We start from the raw sequence: 21,813 nt of genomic DNA, 5'->3' as shown, positions 1-21,813 counted from the left end.
GAAGTTTGAAACATAAAGTCAAGTCTTTGAAACAGATTGTGCAAAGTTTGAAACAGATAGTCAAGTCTTTGAAACAGATTGTGCAAAGTTTGAAACAGAAACTACTTGAAACACAAAACTTTTAATTCTCAAACGTGTTTTCCCGATGGACTTGGTGGTCCACAACTGTGTTCAGCACAACTCTCGTGTTTCTACTTGAAGGTGTGGTCGAGTCGCTCTGGTCGGAGCCTGAGGTTCACTATATCGTCTGCAGCGACATTTATATGTTAGAACACATCTTAGATTTACTTCGTGAATGTCCTCTGAATGTTTAGCTGTATCCCTTGGTACTTGGTGAATTTAATTCCTACACCCCCCGCCCCCGTGCAAGAAGCTGACGGTGTCAAAATGACGAGTTTGATACCCGGTTTCAGCAATTTTTTTATATTTTTTATTTTATTTGAAGTTGTATAATGGAAGTATTATCTTTTTTAAAAAATGTATTTTCTATAGTATTTTTGTTGCTTTTTTGTATTGATTTTTTTTTATCAGATGAAGAATTAGCAAGCTGAAAAGAGGAATTGTTTAAAAAATTACAATTAACTGAAATTGAAACTTAATGAAAATGGACGATCAAAAATGTAGTGCTGGTTCTATTTAGTTGTTTTAGTTAACTATATAACTATATATACAATTTTCCAGTAACACCTCAGGATGTACTTCCGGTCAGAGTAGACTCACCCAATGTTCCCTAACCCAGTTATTTGAAGCCCAAGTCAAACCTTTAAGTCTATTTCTATTCAATGTTACTATAGGTCGAGATGACATCTCACAAAGGCTACAAGAGAGTGAGAGCCGGATGGAGAAGACAAAATCACGTGACTCATCACAAGTGAGCTGGTGTATCTGATTATCAGCACCTGTTACACATACACATACAAAGAAAGAAGAGGGTCTGGAAAGGCAATTAGCCGATAAGAAAATGGTCTAATATCTCAGAAAAGTTCCAAACACAGCCACCGCGCTGTCCGGGTATTTGCCCTACCTCCTGACACTGCTACTGGTTCCATTTTTAGGCTTTTATCTAAGTGCGAAGATCTATGGATCCTCAAGGGGGCCTCTATTTATTGTTCATCTCCCGACAGATACATTTTTAAGATAATTTCTATCTTGATACTGCCTAAGAATTGAGTTATAACGAAGTTGCTGTTATCTCTCTGGTGGTGATAGAAGAAAATGTATCATTGTAAGATAAGTCACTGAAAAAAAAAAGGTCAACATGGAAATCATGAAAATGAAACGAAAAAAAGCACAAGGAAACAAAAAGACAATTGAACAAAGTCGCTTTCCCCCCCCCCCCCTCTTTCCCAATTTTTTTGGGGGTTTCTTTTATAAAAAAAAAAAAAAAAAAGTTGATAAATTGTTACTTGGAAAAAACAATATTTTTTTCATAAAGCCTGTTTATTTCTTCGTATAAATGAGAGGTGGACATGGTGAACTAAACTGAACTATAGATTATAGATGATAGTGCAGAAATCTAAATCTTTTAACCATGTAGTATTATAAACGTTACGGAACTCCTTGGTCACCTTTCACCACAAAACACACCACATTATATAGACACACACATACTTTTGTGGTGAGTATTGAGATAGTCTTAGCAAGGATTGTGATACTTATTGAGATAGTCTTAGCAAAGATTGTGATACTTATTGAGATAGTCTTAGCAAAGATTGTGATACTTATTGAGATAGTCTTAGCAAAGATTGTGATACTTATTGAGATAGTCTTAGCAAAGATTGTGATACTTATTGAGATAGTCTTAGCAAAGATTGTGATACTTATTGAGATAGTCTTAGCAAAGATTGTGATACTTATTGAGATAGTCTTAGCAAAGATTGTGATACTTATTGAGATAGTCTTAGCAAAGATTGTGATACTTATTGAGATAGTCTTCGCAAAGATTGTGATACTTAGTCGTGCGTTACTACATATTCCCATAAAACCAAAAATTCGTTCATGTCGAACTATCCATGGTGATGAAACAATGGTGTTAGATGCTTAATACATCTTTGTATTTTCACAATATCTATATATGTCCTAATGTGTCAATTCTGCAGGAGATATTTAATGAAAAGAATTACTAATAGAAATACTCTTTACGAAATAAAATAAATGTATTATTTAAGTAAAAATCACAACATTGAACACACTATAAACACACAATAAAACTTTATTTTAATAATAGATTTAGAAAATTTTAAACATGCTTGAAATGTATCGACTGGAGGAGGACCACGACATAAACTCCCCTTTATATCGACTATTAGATGGTAGCGTCTCAAACAAGAACTAAGGAAAAAAACTTTCTTTTTCATTCATTCCTCTTCATCACCTCTAGAGATCTTGACTCGTACATCACGTGACTTTGTCGTTAAGAATGCTATACCGAATGTGGAAACGGCAGTAGATATTGATTTAATGTCTTCATATTAAACTATAAATTGATAGTCTTCGACGTAATAATTGCCAATGGCGTCATTAGGGGGTTGACACCAAAGTGAAAAGAAAAAAAAATTGCACTTTTGCAAAAGTAGACCAATTGGTATAAGTGACTGCAAATAAACACTGAAACATTTTATTATTATTAATATATAGACGTGTATTATATTTTTTTTTTCTTGGTATAAATATCAAAAAACGTTACATGCTTACATAGCAAGGGGTCACGAAAGTTTTTTTTTAAGGATAAAAATCGGTTGTATTTGAATTATTGTAGTGTTTCATCCTTTAGTATTAATCAAGTAAAAGTGACATTTTTATTAATGTTTAAAAATATAAAATTAGGTGACAATGTAGAAACTTTTTTTCCAGCTAATAAAATGAATTTCTGAAGTTAAAAAAATTGCAGGAAACTGCTTGTGTGTGTTTCCCTTTCAAATAAAACATCGCACACATCGATGTGTTTTTCTATCAGTCTCTTTTCTCCACTAATAAAGTGCAGTGAACGGCAGATTTGATATTTGACCTGCACATCCCCCCCCCTTTTTTTTGTAAGAATAGCAGAATATTGCTCTGTAGAAACCAGGTAAAAGTGTTTGGCTCCACCACATACCCTGCCTACCGGAGCTTTCAGCACTACCCAAGACCTCCCCCCACACACACACACACTTTTTTTTTGGAAGGGTGGGGTCTAGTTGGGCTTCACAAGTAAAAGTTTGAGAAACACTTGTTTCATGTAAAACAGTTTCCGTAAAGTATAAACTTTTTGAACATCTAATTAAAAGGCATGTTCAATTGATGTTAAGTATGTTTCTAACATATATAATCTAACATTATGATATGCATAATAACAATTAATAAAAATTACATAAGCGTCATTAAATAATAGAATAGACACTCATTCTACTTTGTGTATAGCTGTCTACAGTGGATGAATGAAGCTGGTGAGATACAACTAAATGGCAAAACTAACTTTAGATTTTAATTGGAAATTAGGGAGGCGGGAGGCGATTGGGAAAGGGGGGGGGGTTTACAACCTGAATTAACCGCACCGGCTGAAAACGACCCCAGTGACGCTACTGCTAACTGCTACGGCTTATTGAAAACATTTCTAGTTAAACTCTAGCTTCCTGACTTGAAGACTTGCAGTCTACATTTACAAAGTAATTTCCTCTAATTAAAATCACGCTGCGTAGATCATAATGAAGTATACATGAAGCGAAAAGCTTAATTAGATTATATCTGTGAGTGAGTTACCGGAATTTGCAAACTGTTGCTCGCTGGTAGAACACACACACTTTTTTTACTTTTCAAACTAAACTATGAGTCTTCGTCGGTTTTTCCTTAAGTATTTAGTGAGGAATCTCTCGGTAGTTAGTTCAAGAATTTTTTTTTAATTTAAGTAAAAATTGAATGTTAAAAATTTTTTTGATTAAACCACACATAACTGTCGCGCACTAATTATTTAGTTTCATTTAAGTACATTTTACATTATATATATGTGTGTGTGTGTGTGTGTCTGTGATGCTATATATTAAATAAAACGGGCTGTTTGTGTCTACAACAATATGACATATGATACTCTCACACCAAAATGAGGCTTGCTCTAAGTACCATAAGACCTGCTAGCTATATCATCTCCAACAAAGCAACTGTCTCCGTAGATTAAGTCCATTTCTCCAATTAACATGAAGAAAAATAAAAAAAGCAATCACGTTTCAAACTGAAGACTTTCAGAATTTTAGCCAAGTAATTTACCGCTAGGCCACCCGATGGCATACCTTGACGCATGTCTCAAAAAAAATGCGCACACAAACACACTGTCACACAAACAAACACAATCACAAACACACACACATACACACAAAGAAGGTGGCCTATGACATGTGTAAGAGACATCACCACGCTGCACGCGACAAGTGGATTAACCAATCAACTGAAAGTTTTTTTTTTCTTTTTGGTGACTGTCAGCGTCAAAACGAGACTTAAATCTCATTCATTTGGAAGACAAGCAAATAAGATAACCTTTTTTTGTTATGTTTCAAAATTTGTGTTTGTGTGTGTTCTCTGGATGAGCATGGACCTACTGGTCAGTTGAAGTTGTACTCAAACTTAAGGGCGAAATGTGTCCAGATTCTCCCGACCTTCTACGTCAGCAAGACATACTAAATATACACACATACATAATTAAAGTATGTACATACACAAAATTGACACACATACACATAAAATAACCGTAAATCTTATCTTATCTTATATAATACAGACGTTACTTCAAAAAAGAATGTGATTACGTCCTACGCGTCATGCATTTAGTCATGCATGTTAACCAATGACTTAAATTCTGCCAAGTCACAGGTTTTCCTGACTTGCTCTGGCAACCCATACCATGCTCTAATAGCACTAGGGAAGAATGAGCATTTGTACAAATTTGTCCTAGCATATGGAGCGAGGAATGTGCCTTTATCTTTGTGTCTTTCTGAATATTTTAATAGATTTTGTTTGTATCATTGCTACTTTACTTTTGAGTCTTCTCTCCTGAAGGCTTTCTAAATACAACATTGTTCCGTGGCACTTGACAGTGAGAAGGAATGGAAAAGAGAGGGGGGGGGGGCTACTTGTTCTAACAAACTGCCACAGAGCCCAGGTCATTACAGAGAGCTAGAAACTTAAAATGAACATGATCTTGATTCTGAGATTGAAACAAAAAAAAAAAAAAAAAACTTAAAACAACATTTCCAGCATTAGGGGTCAGTCCATCCAAAAGGAAAATCTAACACGAGGCACCATCGAGACTTATTCCTCCCATGCAGAAAATGTCCAGTCATAACAAAAACTCAGCAGACCTTATAACGACTGACCTTTCGCTCTGTTTTGGTAATACACAGATGAGTTCAAAAGTCAGACTGTAGCGGATATAGTCATTGGCGGGAACAGCGGAGACTGATGGGTAATAAAAATGAAAGGGTTTGGGCCATAAGATCATAAGTAATAAGATTGGAGATAGCCTCGTTTTCTGAATAAACACAAAACACTGTACACAAATAAAACGTTTTCAGAGCAGACGAGTGTACTCACAAATGTGCGCTTACACGATGACAAAAACAAACACAACAAAAATTTTGATCTTAAAACAAACGAAAGTATACATCTGCCGAGATAGTTTCCGTTTGTAAAAATGGCGGGAAAGTGCTTTAACTTCATTGCTAAAATGTTACATTTCTTTTAGATTTCCATCCACGATAGATTTGAATCACAGTTAGATCCCTTTTTTTCTATACACACACACACACACACGAGAGAGGGGAAATTTGAGAAAGGTCATACATACATACATAAGAAAAAGTGAAAGAGAGAGAGAGGTAGAGAGGGAGAATGCAAAGGACCACATTCACCAATCGTAAACTAACAACATTTAGCCACGTGATAATATTGATAAAACATTGAAAAAAGCTGTCACGTGACAGCCTGTGTGTATTACGTAATTTGTATAGAAGAGATAGAGTACCACGTGGCTAAATGTTGTTTGTTTACGATTGGCGAATGAGGTTAATTGTCAATTTTTGGTTGTCCTTCCCCCCCCCCTCCTAAAAATATTTGCAAAGATCACGTGACTAACTTTAATTCAAACAACTCTCAATATCAAAGTATAAATAACTTGACCTTACGGCTGAAGTTCAAGGTGATGGACAAGGCTCGTGATAATAGAACACCCATTTCCTTCTGCTCCATTAATTTGTAACAAAACTTGTAGGTCGGTCTACCAGTTGCAATGGTTCATGGACTACAATATTTATTTAGTATAATTAAATGTTTTCGATAAAGTATCTTAAGAAATGCAGGCACAGAGTTCTCTCTCTTTGTTTTTCAAGATACTTGTCCCGAAACTTTCCCGCCATATTGCACGAGGTTTTCATGGCGTGTATCTCCCCCTAGTCACGTGTCAATCAAATTATCTCATAATGGAGCCAATTATCAAATCAACATTTTCATTTCTTTGTAAATTAATTTAAACTTTTCTTTAGTAAAGTAGCTAAATTAGATGCCAGTTGTTATGGACTGATTAGAAATGAGTGATTTGTTTCATAAGAAAGGAAAGGTGTTGACTTTGTTGTGATTCCACGAGTAAAAACAAGAATAGGATTTTAGACAGAATAACAAACATAAACAAAAAACTTCTGAAGGCTTTAGAGCAGCGGTTCTCAACCTGTGGGTCGCGACTTCATTGGGGGGTCTTGACATTTTTTAAAATTTTTTTTTGTCTATTTTTCTTTGTAAGTTTTATTTTGGTCCATGTCTTACGTGTCGTAACAAGTACACCTTACCCTAGATGGTTTACATTTGACCTTTACATCATCTGCCTTATATAAATTATATAAAGCTTTGGCTATGTTAATACATCAAATAGTTAAAAAATTTGATTACGATTTTATTACATGAGGCAAAATCACATTTAAGGCCTAACTAGCACTGTGAACGAAATAATTTTTACGGTAGTGCCTACTGGTGAATCGTATTAGGGGGTCGCCGAGCTAAAAAGGTTGAGAATCGCTGTTTTATGGACGTAGAGATTTAGCGTGACAACATTCGACGGTTCCCTTCGTTATTATTAAACTTCTCGTTCGACATTTCCTATCAGCTTCGACTAACTTTTATTGTTGGCCTTTCGCCATGTGTCATTGGATTTCGCTATTTGAGAGTTACCTCCGTTTGACGTATCTGTATAAGACCCAGTGCGGAAGCGCCTAACACGGTGTAAGGCAGGGGTCTCAAACTCATTTCAGCATGTGGGCCAGGTGTTTGAGACCCCTGGTGTAAGGTGTCTTATCATGTAGGATTGTAGGTAAAACATGTTAAGTTGTTGTTCACGGCAGGGCCGGCTTTACAAATTGCGGGGCCCAATTGAATGGATGCTTGCGAGGTCTCTCTTCTACATTTTTTTTTACAATAACAACCATGACTATTAATTAGATCATCATATCAAACATGTATAATACAACATGCAATAGGAAGCAATAAAAGTACTAGGGGCCAGTGGTTTAACTTAAGTGACGTCAATCGTACAATACACTAAATATGTTAACCCTTTAAGTCCTACATTCTTAAAATCCTGTGACAAGAGCCATGATTGATATGCTAAATTTAATTTGCGAGGCCCATGCCAGGCGCGGGTTGGGGCACTCGGTCAAGTCGAGCGGCCCTGGTGTATGTAATATCTCATCAACAAACAATCTTACTAACACAATACTAAACACAGTCTAGTCAAGTCAATGATTTCAGTTTTCTTCCATGATCTTTTTCTTTGCTATTTCTTTCTTTTTTTTTTCTTTTCTGTTTTCTTCCTTTCATTCCTTTTTCCATTTTCTATTTCTTTTTCCTTTCATCCTCTCTCTCTGTCTGTCTCTCTCTCTCTCTGTCTCTCTCTCTCTAAAAATGTCAGTAATCAGTTTTCCGTTCAGGAGTTTTGAGAGACAGAAACTGAACCTCAAACGTTTTAACATTGAATTTTTTTTTTAAAACATCTCAGGTCTACTCGAAGGTAATAGCTCTGGTTAAAAAGTTGATTGAATGATTAAAACAGAATCAAAGTTTAAAAAAGAAAATAATTTTTACAAGCCTACTACAAAAGTGCTTCATAAAAAAAAAAAAAAAAAAAAATTAATCTTTTTAAAAATAGACATTTTCGAGCCAGCCTTGCTAATCTTATAATCTCCCCAGAACGCACTTTGTTTATTTCAATTTAAATAAAACAACAAGGTTTTCCTTCAGGCATAAAAAAAAAGGTGTGTTTGTTAAGTCAACTCATCAGTTGGTTTGTGCTGTGCACTGTGCACTCCCTCGGTCAACATGGCACAATTCTGATTAAGTTCCACGACACAGACGTCACTTCTTAATAAAACCAAAACGTAGAGGTCGAAATGACTCTCAAGCAATTCAGGATTTTTTCATAAGGCTTTTTATACGCCCCAAAGTAGGCCAAGTTTGATCCTCTTACATATTAATGAACGTCCTTCCCACTGTCTGAGATTGTCAACGACGTTATTTGCTCACATTTCTCTCCTCGTGATCTCTCACTTTGTAGTCAGTGCCCCTGATAAAACATGAATCGGTTCAAAAAAAAATAATTAAAAAATTAATCTATTAGTTAATTAAATAGTGGCAATTATTTTTTTTTATATAGAAAAAGGAAAATAAATATAAGATTATTGAGATATTTGTCTGCAAATATGGGGCCCATCCATTAAGCCATTTTTAAAAGTATTTCTTTTATTTTACATTACAGAAGTTTATCTAGGTATCAGAACCAGTGGCGGGAGGTGCGGGCCGGACGGGGCAACGACTGATGGGGAACATCAAACTGGGGACAAACTTTCACAGTCAAAACTACGCATCGTGATGACATAGATAAAAACAAACATATTTCTTTCTTTCTTTATTTTTGGTAATTTGTTAAGTCCCATATTCTTTATTAAATTAAGTTAAACTAGGCAATACATCACTTGCGTGGAGGGAACTTGAAGTGTGTCTGTGACTAGGCAACACATCACTTGCGTGGAGGGAACTTGAAGTGTGTCTGTGACTAGGCAACACATCACTTGCGTGGAGGGAACTTGAAGTGTGTCTGTGACTAGGCAACACATCACTTGCGTGGAGGGAACTTGAAGTGTGTCTGTGACTAGGCAACACATCACTTGCGTGGAGGGAACTTGAAGTGTGTCTGTGACTAGGCAACACATCACTTGCGTGGAGGGAACTTGAAGTGTGTCTGTGACTAGGCAACACATCACTTGCGTGGAGGGAACTTGAAGTGTGTCTGTGACTAGGCAACACATCACTTGCGTGGAGGGAACTTGAAGTGTGTCTGTGACTAGGCAACACATCACTTGCGTGGAGGGAACTTGAAGTGTGTCTGTGACTAGGCAACACATCACTTGCGTGGAGGGAACTTGAAGTGTGTCTATGACTAGGCAACAATAATGACAGCAAGGATCAAGATTTAAATAAACAAGAGGGGAAAATGTGGAGACATTATCTGGAGAAAATCTTGGACATCATGCGTTTTCTCTTCAAGCAGAATCTGGCACTACCTGGGCATCGCGAACGAGTTAAAGAACAATTGGCAGTACAAAATCAAAGAAATATCTTGAAGTGAAATTACTATTCAAGTACGATCCATTCTTGAGAGACCGAATACGTAAATGGCCCAACAAAAAAAAACGAATTTTTTGTTATATAAGTGCTCACAAAAACAAAACAAAAAATCATACAGAAAGTTTAAAAAGCAAATAGTTCTCCATTATTTTCCACACTACACTTAACGTCTAAATTCTGGATCAAAATTTCATGGGGCATTGTCACGCAGAGCCTCAAAGACTATTGGCAACAAGACAAAAATGCCAGGCGAGAAAAAGATGAAGATAGATTTTCTGTCAACACACAAGAAAAAACTATTGATGGAAATACCTTCCTAGGACCGTATTGGTCATGAAATAATAACTCCATAAGAACAACGTCATGATAAATATGAATTTTAGTCGCCCTTATTGAATCCTCAGACGGAAATCCATCTCGATGGTTCTCCCAGAGACATAGACAAAAACGAATTTAGTCTGGGGGCTTCAGGTAATAGTCGCAGTGTCTCCAGAAGTCTTCGAACTTCCAAAAAAAGAATCTATTGAGCAACTTCCAAAAATAAGAATCTATTGAGCTTTAGAGTTTTACTTTTAAAAAATGTCATTCCCGAAATATTGCCATCTTGATTCGCATATTTTTAGCGGCCCCCGAAAGGGGAAAAGCAGCTATTAGTTTTATGTGGAAGTCTGTCCGTCCGTCCCGTTTAGATCTCGTAAACTAGTAGGGGAGATGACTCTTTACCATAGTTTAAATAAATTTATGCAAATGGTTTTATATTTTTTGTCAAAAATTATTATTTTTTACATTTGTATTGCTAAGTTGTGTAAGTTCTGTTATATTAACTACTACATTTCCAAAAAAAAAATGCTTACTTTTTTGTGTAAAAAAAATATATAAATTGGACATAATTTAAAACAACAATTCATAAGTAGTTTTCCTATTACCGCGTGAACTGCAGTGCTACCGCAGAACTATGGTACACTTAACTAAAGGACTTTTTTTTACGGAAATGTTCTTTTCTTGAGGATTTACAAAACAATTAGATCAATTAGATATTCATTTTAAGACATCCGTAAGGCCAGGTTCACAACTTACTTCACATTCGCTCTCACCTATCTTTTGGTCTGCTGGACCGCTGGGGCACCACACAAGATCTGTCAACCTTGTTTCTCCATTTTTCTGTCATTTGTCTATGATAGAATTTCATTTTGATGTTCTTTCTGAAAATATTGAAACCTGCCTTTTTACCTGCCTGGGTGGACCATTTCGGGAGCCGATTTTGAGTTTGTGTTTCCACACAAACTGTCTTTGTAACCTTGTTTTTTACTATTGTGGTAAGTGGTAAGACCTATTGGAAAAAAAATAGTTTGCCTACGAGAAAGCACGTGAGATTCACTTGTATTATCTTTTTTGTAAAATCGATTCTTTGCGAAATAGCAATGCTTAAATAATGAATACACTTTATTTTGAAATTAGAAACTTTTCGCTATTTTAAACCTTTTTGTTTTTTTTTGGAGGGCATCATGAGGAACTGCAACACAGGGCATCAAATACCCTTGCTACGCCACTGATCAGAACACATAACTGAGTTGAACCTCCACTGCAAGCTATTAAATATGTGAATATTAAATGGATGATCAAATTGTCATGAGCTTTGCCTAACATTCTTCGGATACAGATCTGAACTCCATGACTCGGCTGAAAGGCTTTGAACTCAAGTGAACAATTCAAACTTTTATAATTACAAATGGGAAGTGGTCTTATTGGTTTGCGTGTGTATGTGTGAATGTCAGCTTGTGCCTGGCTGTTCATGAGGGATAAGAGAAGTTATCTCCCTTACATTTTAACACTTCTGTAGGTTTCAACAGAAGTCAATGAGATTTACTCATGTTCTAAAATGTATTATTATAGTTTTATTTCTTCACCTTCGCTTACCCCTTAATCTGTTGAACCGTTGGGGCACCACACATAATCTGTTAATCGTATTTTTCCATTTTCAAGCTCTGCGTTATATTCCTTTATCAATAATTAATATAGTAACATAGAAAAAGAAGAGAAAGCGTTATGTAGAAACGTGCAGGCGATATGGAGACCAAGGAACATTAAAAGAAAATCGTAGCCTAACGGCACCGGTCCGGTATAAAACAAAACTAGGAGGATAGGTAATGATTTCAAAATCGACAAACTTAACAATTCAAAGAAGTCCCATAGAAAGACCACTAAACTAAATGCTGTTCAACAGAAAAAAAAAACTAAATAAAAATTTTGTAAACCCTAATTTCTCAAATTAGAAATGGTGGCAGTAAGTTATTCTTCGCCTTCTGTATCACGTTGATGCATGGGTCACGTGTCCAGGCAAGATGTGAGTGTGTCAAAAAACGTGTAGCACACACACATACACACACACTTTCCCTCTCCTGCTTGGTGTTTGCAGGCGTGCAGCGAGTCATGGGAAGGGGAATAAAAAACAACTGTTGGGTCCTCTCTAAGACAGGGCTACAAAAGGAGGATCAAACTGTTGGGTCCTCTCTAAGACAGGGCTACAAAAGGAGGTTCAAACTGTTGGGTCCTCTCTAAGACAGGGCTACAAAAGGAGGTTCAAACTGTTGGGTCCTCTCTAAGACAGGGCTACAAAAGGAGGATCAAACTGTTGGGTCCTCTCTAAGACAGGGCTACAAAAAGAGGTTCAAACTGTTGGGTCCTCTCTAAGACAGGGCTACAAAAGGAGGTTCAAACTGTTGGGTCCTTTCTAAGACAGGGCTACAAAAGGAGGTTCAAACTGTTGGGTCCTCTCTAAAACAGGGCTACAAAAGGAGGTTCAAACTGTTGGGTCCTCTCTAAGACAGGGCTACAAAAGTAGGTTCAAACTGTTGGGTCCTCTCTAAGACAGGGCTACAAAAGGAGGATCAAACTGTTGGGTCCTCTCTAAGACAGGGCTACAAAAGGAGGATCAAACTGTTGGGTCCTCTCTAAGACAGGGCTACAAAAGGAGGTTCAAACTGTTGGGTCCTCTCTAAGACAGGGCTACAAAAGGAGGTTCAAACTGTTGGGTCCTCTCTAAGACAGGGCTACAAAAGGAGGTTCAAACTGTTGGGTCCTCTCTAAGACAGGGCTACAAAAGGAGGTTCAAACTGTTGGGTCCTCTCTAAGACAGGGCTACAATAGGAGGTTGAAGCTTTGTTAATATTTTAAAAATAATTTATTTTTTTTTACAATTTCTCAAATTTTCAATTTGTTTATTAGCATGCAAAGAACTAAATAACAGGTTTGCAGCATTTTTGTGATTGTACATCTTAGATTGATAACCAATGTGAAAGCTGTAGTCAATATAAGTGCAATAATAATTCTACAGTGTCATTTATTTAGCATATTTGAATCATATGTAGCATAACTGTATTTCCATATTTAACGGGTAATAGTAATTTTTGAAATGTAATGTTTTCAATCTTGAATATTCTAAAAGAAATCATGCTACAACTTTGAATCACCACAAAGGGCAGTGCCGTCCTTAGGCCGATTTGACCAATTGCTCCAAATATGGCCCCGTGCCTGGTAGGGGCTTCGCAATTTACTTAAGCATATCACTATCTGTCATGGCTCTTGTCACAGGATATTAAAGAAGTATGACTTAAAGGGTTAACATTTTTAGTGTATCGTACAAGTGATCTAGCTTTAACCCTCTGGCGCCTATTGCGTTTGAGTTGCTTCCTATGCATGTTGTATAATAAATGGAACGATTTAGCTTTGTCGTAATGTCTCCCCGCTAGGCACATTTAGCTTTGTCGTAATGTCTCCTCGCTAGGCACATTTAGCTTTGTCGTAATGTCTCCTCGCTAGGCACATTTAGCTTTGTCGTAATGTCTCCTCGCTAGGCACATTTAGCTTTGTCGTAATGTCTCCCCGCTAGGTACATTTAGCTTTGTCGTAATGTCTCCTCGCTAGGCACATTTACATTTGTCGTAATGTCTCCTCGCTAGGCACATTTAGCTTTGTCGTAATGTCTCCTCGCTAGGCACATTTAGCTTTGTCGTAATGTCTCCTCGCTAGGCACATTTAGCTTTGTCGTAATGTCTCCTCGCTAGGCACATTTAGCTTTGTCGTAATGTCTCCCCGCTAGGCACATTTAGCTTTGTCGTAATGTCTCCTCGCTAGGCACATTTAGCTTTGTCGTAATGTCTCCTCGCTAGGCACATTTAGCTTTGTCGTAATGTCTCCCCGCTAGGCACATTTAGCTTTGTCGTAATGTCTCCTCGCTAGGCACATTTAGCTTTGTCGTAATGTCTCCTCGCTAGGCACATTTAGCTTTGTCGTAATGTCTCCCCGCTAGGTACATTTAGCTTTGTCGTAATGTCTCCTCGCTAGGCACATTTAGCTTTGTTGTAATGTCTCCTCGCTAGGCACATGCACTTGTATTTCTTGCCATCAGTAACATTCAGCTCGGTGTTTCAGAAGCTGGCACTTATTTTGTAGTCGCTTATTTAGTAATCAGCCAAAGAGATCTCTTGTTCTTTTGTTCTATAAGTGTAAAAAGAAAAGGAAAAAGAGACTGAAAAAGAGATTTCAAGCTGGCTTTGTTTAAGCATATATAATTCGTCTAGATAAACGCATATAATTCACAGATGTTTCCTTAAAAATGGTTGCATTCACTCAGCTAGGTCAGTAGCCATAATGACAACCATCTGCTGAATTTGTTTTTCATGCGATACAGACAATTTCTTCACTGGGGGAAAAAAACGGAAAATGTCTTATGAAGTAAAGAAAAAAAAATCATTTCTAAGCATTTCAATCCCAAAAAATGTATTTATTTTAAGCCCTATTGCATTAAATACTACCATTATGCGTTAAAAGCTATAGTAAATTTTAAATGTGTATTTATATCTCCCTAGAGAGATCTGTTATCTGATGATCCTTTCATCATTGCTAATAGCAAGTCAACTGTTACTTTGGGCGACGGTTGACGAGGATGTTGGTGTCCAGCACAACGACACTAGAGTCTTCAGCTTCTAATTTGTTATTGTCTTAAGAGTTGAGTCGAAGACTCTTAGAGCTTAAGGCCCATGGAAAACCCCCCTCCCCACCAACACCATCGGCCTCTCTGAGAGGATCCAATGAGATGTGATTAGTTGCATCCCTAGTACCACCAGAATAGAGAAAAAAAGTCATTTTAATTATACGTGCCATTGTCTCTTTAATACCTTTTTTGTATTGTTGCAGTTTCTCGAAGCAATTGCAGGTGAGAGGTGAATTAATCATCAAAGTTTGTTAAGGACTGTGACTCATGTGTGTTAGGGACTGTGACACGTGTAATAGGGACTGTGACACTTGTGCTAGGGGCTGTGACACTTGTGTTAGGGAATGTGACACGTGTGTTAGGGAATGTGACACGTGTGTTAGGGGTTGTGACACGTGTGTTAGGGAATGTGACACATGTGTTAGGGGTTGTGACACATGGGTATGGGGCGATGACAAGTGTGTTAGGGACTGTGACATGTGTGTTAGGGTCTGTGACACATGTGTTAGGGTCTGTGACACGTGTGTTAGGGTCTGTGACACGTGTTTTAGGGACTGTGACACGTGTGTTAGGGTCTGTGACATGTGAGTTAGGGGCTGTGACACATGTGTTAGGGAATGTGGCACGTGTGTTAGGGGCTGTGACACGTGTGTTAGGGGTTGTGACACATGTGTTTAGGACTGTGACACGTGTGTTAGGGACTGTGACACGTGTGTTAGGGTCTGTGACACGTGTGTTAGGGTCTGTGACACGTGTGTTAGGGACGGTGACAAGTGTGTTAGGGTCTGTGACACGTGTGTTAGGGGCTGTGACACATGTGTTAGGGGCTATGATAAGTGTATTGGGGACGCTTTTTCACCCTTCTTTCTGCTTCTGTTGTGTATGACATCTGCAATCTGTGACCCTTCCTTTTAGTCATCTCAATTTTGATGCCTGTGTATCATGTTTACATTCTAAGCAGTAATGTGACCTTGAATACTGAAGACAAATGAATACCTGGCTGTTGACCTGACCTTATTTGTCACGTCCCTGTGTGTCAAGACATAGGACATTAAAAATTAAATTAACTTTCTTGAACTTGTCGAAAGTCGAGTGGAGAATTTCAGACAGGTCACGTGCCCATCAAAGTTACACGGTGAAAAAGTCAAACTTACACCATTTTTTTTTATCTATCTTCTGATTTACTGATCTGTTTCTACTATTACGTCCAATGTATAGTTTATGTTAATTTATTCGTTTTTTTAATGAGTGAATTAAATGTAGTAGAGTCTTGACTTTTTTAGTTCAGACATTCTGTTTCCTACTTAATAACTAGAAAATAAGTTCTTGTATTCTTGTATTCTTGTGTTCTTGTATTCTTGTGTTCTTGTGTTCTTGTATTCTTGTGTGACTTATATTTCTAAATAAATAGTTAAGTTGCCTACAGGTAAGAAAGTCGCTTCAAACTACAACTACTTGACTTTCTAGCCTTCTGACCAGTTGTAGTTTTAGGTTTTATAACTTCAGATGCAGCTGATAGTTTCTTGAAATCTTCGCCATAATGTCGTATTTTTATTGAAGTACTGAAGAAAAGTTCGACATCTAAATTGATTAAACTGACTACATTTGACAGACATTGACTACATTTGACAGACATTGACTACATTTGACATACATTGACTACATTTGACAGACATTGACTACATTTGACAGACATTGACTACATTTGACAGACATTGACTACATTTGACAGACATTGACTACATTTGACATACATTGACTACATTTGACAGACATTGACTACATTTGACAGACATTGACTACATTTGACAGACATTGACTACATTTGACATACATTGACTACATTTGACATACATTGACTACATTTGACAGACATTGACTACATTTGACAGACATTGACTACATTTGACAGACATTGACTACATTTGACAGACATTGACTACATTTGACATACATTGACTACATTTGACAGACATTGACTACATTTGACATACATTGACTACATTTGACAGACATTGACTACATTTGACAGACATTGACTACATTTGACATACTTGAATATAACTTCTCTTTTATTACTCTGTTTACGAGGACGAGAGGAAGAAATTGCAATGTTTTGAAGTCTTTGAATCTTTAGTTGGTGAGAAAAGGTGACTATGAGTAGACTAGTTGGTTTTTAGTTTGAGAAAGAAATTATAAATAGTCAAAAACTTGCCACGGACCCCACATGAAAGAGCTATATAAATGTATATATGTAACCTCATTTTGTTGAAAGAGTATATATACATGTTAAATTATATATGTAACCACATTTTGTTGAAAGAGTATATATACATGTTAAATTATATATGTAACCACATTTTGTTGAAAGAGTATATATACATGTTAAATTATATATGTAACCACATTTTGTTGAAAGAGTATATATACATGTTAAATTATATATGTAACCACATTTTGTTGAAAGAGTATATATTTAATTTAGATCGTAACGTTTGCTTACAATAAAATTTGAAGATAATTTATGACTTCAAGTTGGTTTCTTATAACTTGGACCTTGCGATCTATTGGGCAGATAAAGGTCACCTGTTTCTGTGGCCCACATTGAACACAACGACCAACCGCTTTACTTCCTCCAGCTTATGTCAGGTACCCACTACAGTTAGGTGGACTCAGGGCGCCTACCCCCTACAGTTAGGTGGACTCAGGGCGCCTACCCACTACAGTTAGGTGGACTCAGGGCGCCTACCCACTACAGTTAGGTGGACTCAGGGCGCCTACCCACTCCAGTTAGGTGGACTCAGGGCGCCTACCCACTAAAGTTTGGTGGACTCAGGGCGCCCTTAAAATCCCGAGACTAAAAATCCCTGTCATGAAGGAAATGAATGAACCCGGGATATGAAGAGAGGTGAAGACGTTGTACCATTCGACCAACAAACTCCCTTGCGTCTTGTATACGGTAGTGTTATTTGATGCTCCTAATATTTAGCGAAAACATGCAAATTATTTGATCTGACTTCATTCCATATATGTAGCGCTTTCAAACTGTATGGTTTGTTTCAATAGTCAATATTTGAAACATTTTTTTTATTTAAGAAACAATGCAACCATCTGCTAAAGAAATGTATACATGACAATACATGTATGTAAATTATTGTCAATTAAAATGTGGAAAATGGCGATAAGAAAGTTTCAGTAAATTGACCGAAGGAGGCAAGAGGGGACGAATCCTAGCAGAACACAAAATGTAAAACGTATCGTCAAACACGAAGAATAATAGCAGTCAGCAAACTATAATTAATTCAGAGTGGATCTCAAAGCGCTTTGCTTGTTTTGTTCTTGTTGATTTGGTGAAAACAAATTGACTCAATGTTTGCTTGTTTTGTTCTTGTTGATTTGGTGAAAACAAATTGACTCAATGTTTGCTTGTGTTTGACGACCTTTGCGTCGAATTTAAAAAAAAATGGTAAAGTCAGAAAAAAAAATTCTCTACGGAAGATTTCCTTTTCTTTCTTCCTAAAGCTAGCCAGTTAGGACAATGTCTAATGTCAGTTTGACGTTAAGGTATGGGGTGGAATCACGCGTCATGTAGTGAGAACCGCTTGTCCTCCAGATACTTTCTATTTTTCTCTCGCTCATTATCCTATTGATTACTTAGCTAGGAGAAAGGTAGAAGCCTCGGGGATATTGCCTAGATCTACACGCTATTCAAGCTTAATGCATAATGCTAAGCTGTCGCAAGTCGAAGGCAATTACTGCGAGTCACTGGGCACTCCGACGTTTCACCTCTCACCAAATAGCCAAAGAAAAACGATAGAAACAAAATGAAAATGTGTTAATGCTAACAGATTGTATTCTAGGAATGTGAAGAGATACGTGGGAAGGTGTCAACTTGTTAGCAAGAGTTTATAAAAGGCTAGAGTTTAAGTGTATGGAGTGGATATTTGTCTTGGTATGTAATGAGACAAATATGTCGGTGCTTTTGTTGATAATGTCAATTGCATTTAAATAGCCACAAGGATCCACACTAATAAAGCAGAACTCAAACCTGGGCCATTCTCTTAATATTCTATGATTTATGTGTTTTTATTTTACTTTTGTTTCTTAAATTCACGTTCATGTCCGGATTTAAGATTTAATGATATAGATTCAATGAAATAGACTCAATAAAATAGACTAAATAAAATAAACTCAATGATATAGACTCAATAAAATAGACTAAATAAAATAAACTCAATGATATAGACTCAATAAAATAGACTAAATAAAATAAACTCAATGAAATAGACTCAATGAAATAAACTCAATGAAATAGACTCAATAAAATCAACTCAATGAAACAGACTCAACAAATAGACTCGATGAAATAGACGCAATGAAAGAGGCTCATTGAAATAGACCCAATGAAATAGACTCAATGAAATAGATTCAATGAAATAGACTCAATGAAATAGACCTGATGGAATACTTCTACACTTAATTCGTCAACCGAATGTTGTGAAGAACAAAAAAAAATTGCAACTGCTAAATCTGGCCCGTTCGAAAGCATTTTTTTTTTCTTCAGTATATATGGGAAGCATAAAGTTGTTAGCTTTTGTTTTAAACAAATTTAAAAAGCGTTTGAATTAAACCCCTTAATTTCCCATTATTATTACAATATATAAATTTAGGTCGCACGTTCATCGGCAACAACACATGGAACTTCATGGGTGAACACGGTTCTTGAATACGGCTCTAGCGAGTTAATGTATATCGTTAAAAAAAATTACTAACTCGTTGGCCACACTGTTTGACCAAAACATTTTTGAAAACTATAAACAAAAAAAAATATTTCAATTTGGTAAAAGCTAGAAAATATTTATCCGAGCACGTCCTTGTGTGTTTCTATATGTAGGTCCTAGTCATTGAAGAGTTACATAAATTAATGTTCAGGAACATTTTGCGCGCCGTCTTCTAAGTCTAGATCTACAGGCCCATCATTAGAATATTATGAAGTCTAGTAGATCTATACATTCGTTTAACCAGGACTTTTTTTCTGGGGGGAGGGGGAATAGGGCGGGGTACAAAAAATCCTTTTTTTTTTCTAGATGTTAAGAGCTAAATAATCGGCTCTAAAAGATGAATCAAGAAGGTATTGTCTTTTTCTTAAAAGTATTTTTAGCGGCCCCCCGAGAGGAAAAAGACGCTATTAGTTTAGTGTGGCTTGTCCGTCCGTCAGTCTATCCGTCCCGTTTAAATCTCGTATACTAGAAAAGATAGTGAATATCCGACATCGTAATATTTTAGACCATTCAAAGTTCTGATGAAACGGCTACTTTTTTTCTTTTCTTTTAATAGTAACAAACAAGGGAGGCTATTTAGTAAGTGAGATAACTATTTACCATATTTTTAACACCACACACGATCTGTCAACCTACTTTCTCCATTCTTCTCTGTCATTTGCCTGTGATAGAATTTCATTCTGATATTCTTTCTGAAAATATTAAAACCTTTCTTTTTACCTGCCTGGGAGGACCACTTCGGGGGCCAATTTTGAGTTTGTGTTTCCACACAAACTGTCTTTGTAACCTTGTTAAAAATATTTCAAGTCTGTTTCATCATCTTCATCTCTGCCTGTGGTCCCTTCTGGCGCATAGGGCACCAACCAGCTTCCTCCAGGCATCTCGGTTCTGGGCGAGTCTCTCCAACTGTCCCCACGTCTTGCCCATCTTGGTATCTGCTTCCAAGTCGCGGCGCCATGTATTCCTGTGCCGTCCCCTTTTCCTCTTTCCTTGGGGTTCCAGGTTAGGGCTTGCCCTGTTATGTTGGATGCAGTATGGCGAAGGGTGTGACCTATCCATCTACAGCGTCTCTGAAGAATATCTACTTCAATGGGCTGCTGCTTTGTTCTTTGCCACAGTTACTAATTCGAGATCTTGTCTGGCCAGCGGATCATAAGAATCTTCCTCAGGCAGGTATTGATGAATATCTGGGTTTTTTCCATGGTGGTGATGGTGGTTCTCCAGGTCTCTGCTCCATAAAGTAGTATTGGCTAAACAATGGTGTTAAAGAGCCTAATCTTGTTGGTTTAACTTGTGTAAAAAGTATTTTGAGATTTGGTTTGACTCGCAGGAGACGCCTTAGACTCATAGTGTAACACACATTTCTCCTATTGTATTCATACCATCATTCTTAACTGGATGGATGTTAATACAAAATAGTGTTCAAGAAATAAATCAGTTAAAATAAATGTTTTTATAGATTTTCGATCAGACCGGTTCTTTAAAATCATGCCAATAATAGAACACATATTATAATTCTTATAATTATAATTTATACATTTTAATCATATTAAAAAATAGAAACATAATTACATAGAACACGTAAATAGCCATACTTGTACGTTTTTATACATCTACAATCAGAAGCATTTGTTCGCTAGTGCAGATAACGAAAGAAGATTTTTCTTTCAAAATTTAAAAAATCTGCTAATTAATTAATTTTTTTTTAAATTTGTTTGAGACTCTTACCACCACTGAGGTAATGGCCTGTTAGTTTTCCAAAGAATAATCATTTTTTTCTGGGAGGTGGGGAGGATTATTTTAGTGAATAAAGCTAGAACTGGTGATGTATTGGACAAAGCTCGCGTGGTTGATACTAACCAATTAAAAACTGCCCTCACAAGGACGTGGGTTGGAAAACGTGTACAAATGACAACTTGTGTAAACTCTGAGGACTGTGACAAGAGATGATTGCCCTACTGAATGAGCTCTGTGTAAACTCTGAGGACTGTGACAAGAGATGATTGCCCTACTGAATGAGCTCTGTGTAAACTCTGAGGACTGTGACAAGAGATGATTGCCCTACTGAATGAGCTCTGTGTAAACTCTGAGGACTGTGACAAGAGATGATTGCCCTACTGAAAGAGCTCTGTGTAAACTCTGAGGACTGTGACAAGAGATGATTGCCCTACTGAATGAGCTCTGTGTAAACTCTGAGGACTGTGACAAGAGATGATTGCCCTACTGAATGAGCTCTGTGTAAACTCTGAGGACTGTGACAAGAGATGATTGCCCTACTGAATGAGCTCTGTGTAAACTCTGAGGACTGTGACAAGAGATGATTGCGCTACTGAATGAGCTCTGTGTAAACTCTGAGGACTATGACAAGAGATGATTGCCCTACTGAATGAGCTCTGTGTAAACTCT

General features: G+C 37.0%; 1 protein-coding gene across 6 annotated transcripts in view; it reads right to left on the bottom strand.

Moving 5' to 3' along the window:
* LOC106055105 (RYamide receptor-like) overlaps positions 1-21,813 on the bottom strand; it is a 217,814-nt gene that overhangs the window by 167,124 nt on the left and 28,877 nt on the right. Inside the window, exon 1 of one of the 6 annotated variants that reach the window (XM_056020754.1) lies at positions 1,025-1,219. The exons of the other annotated variants lie outside the window; for them this stretch is intronic. The gene's annotated coding sequence lies outside the window, so the exon portion shown is untranslated. Of the gene's footprint in view, positions 1-1,024; positions 1,220-21,813 lie in introns of those variants that run through there. 6 annotated transcript variants of the gene reach the window in all.

Source organism: Biomphalaria glabrata, chromosome 2, assembly GCF_947242115.1.
Source record: "Biomphalaria glabrata chromosome 2, xgBioGlab47.1, whole genome shotgun sequence".
Lineage (NCBI taxonomy): Eukaryota > Metazoa > Mollusca > Gastropoda > Planorbidae > Biomphalaria > Biomphalaria glabrata.
This window is presented reverse-complemented; position numbering and strand designations above follow the sequence as displayed.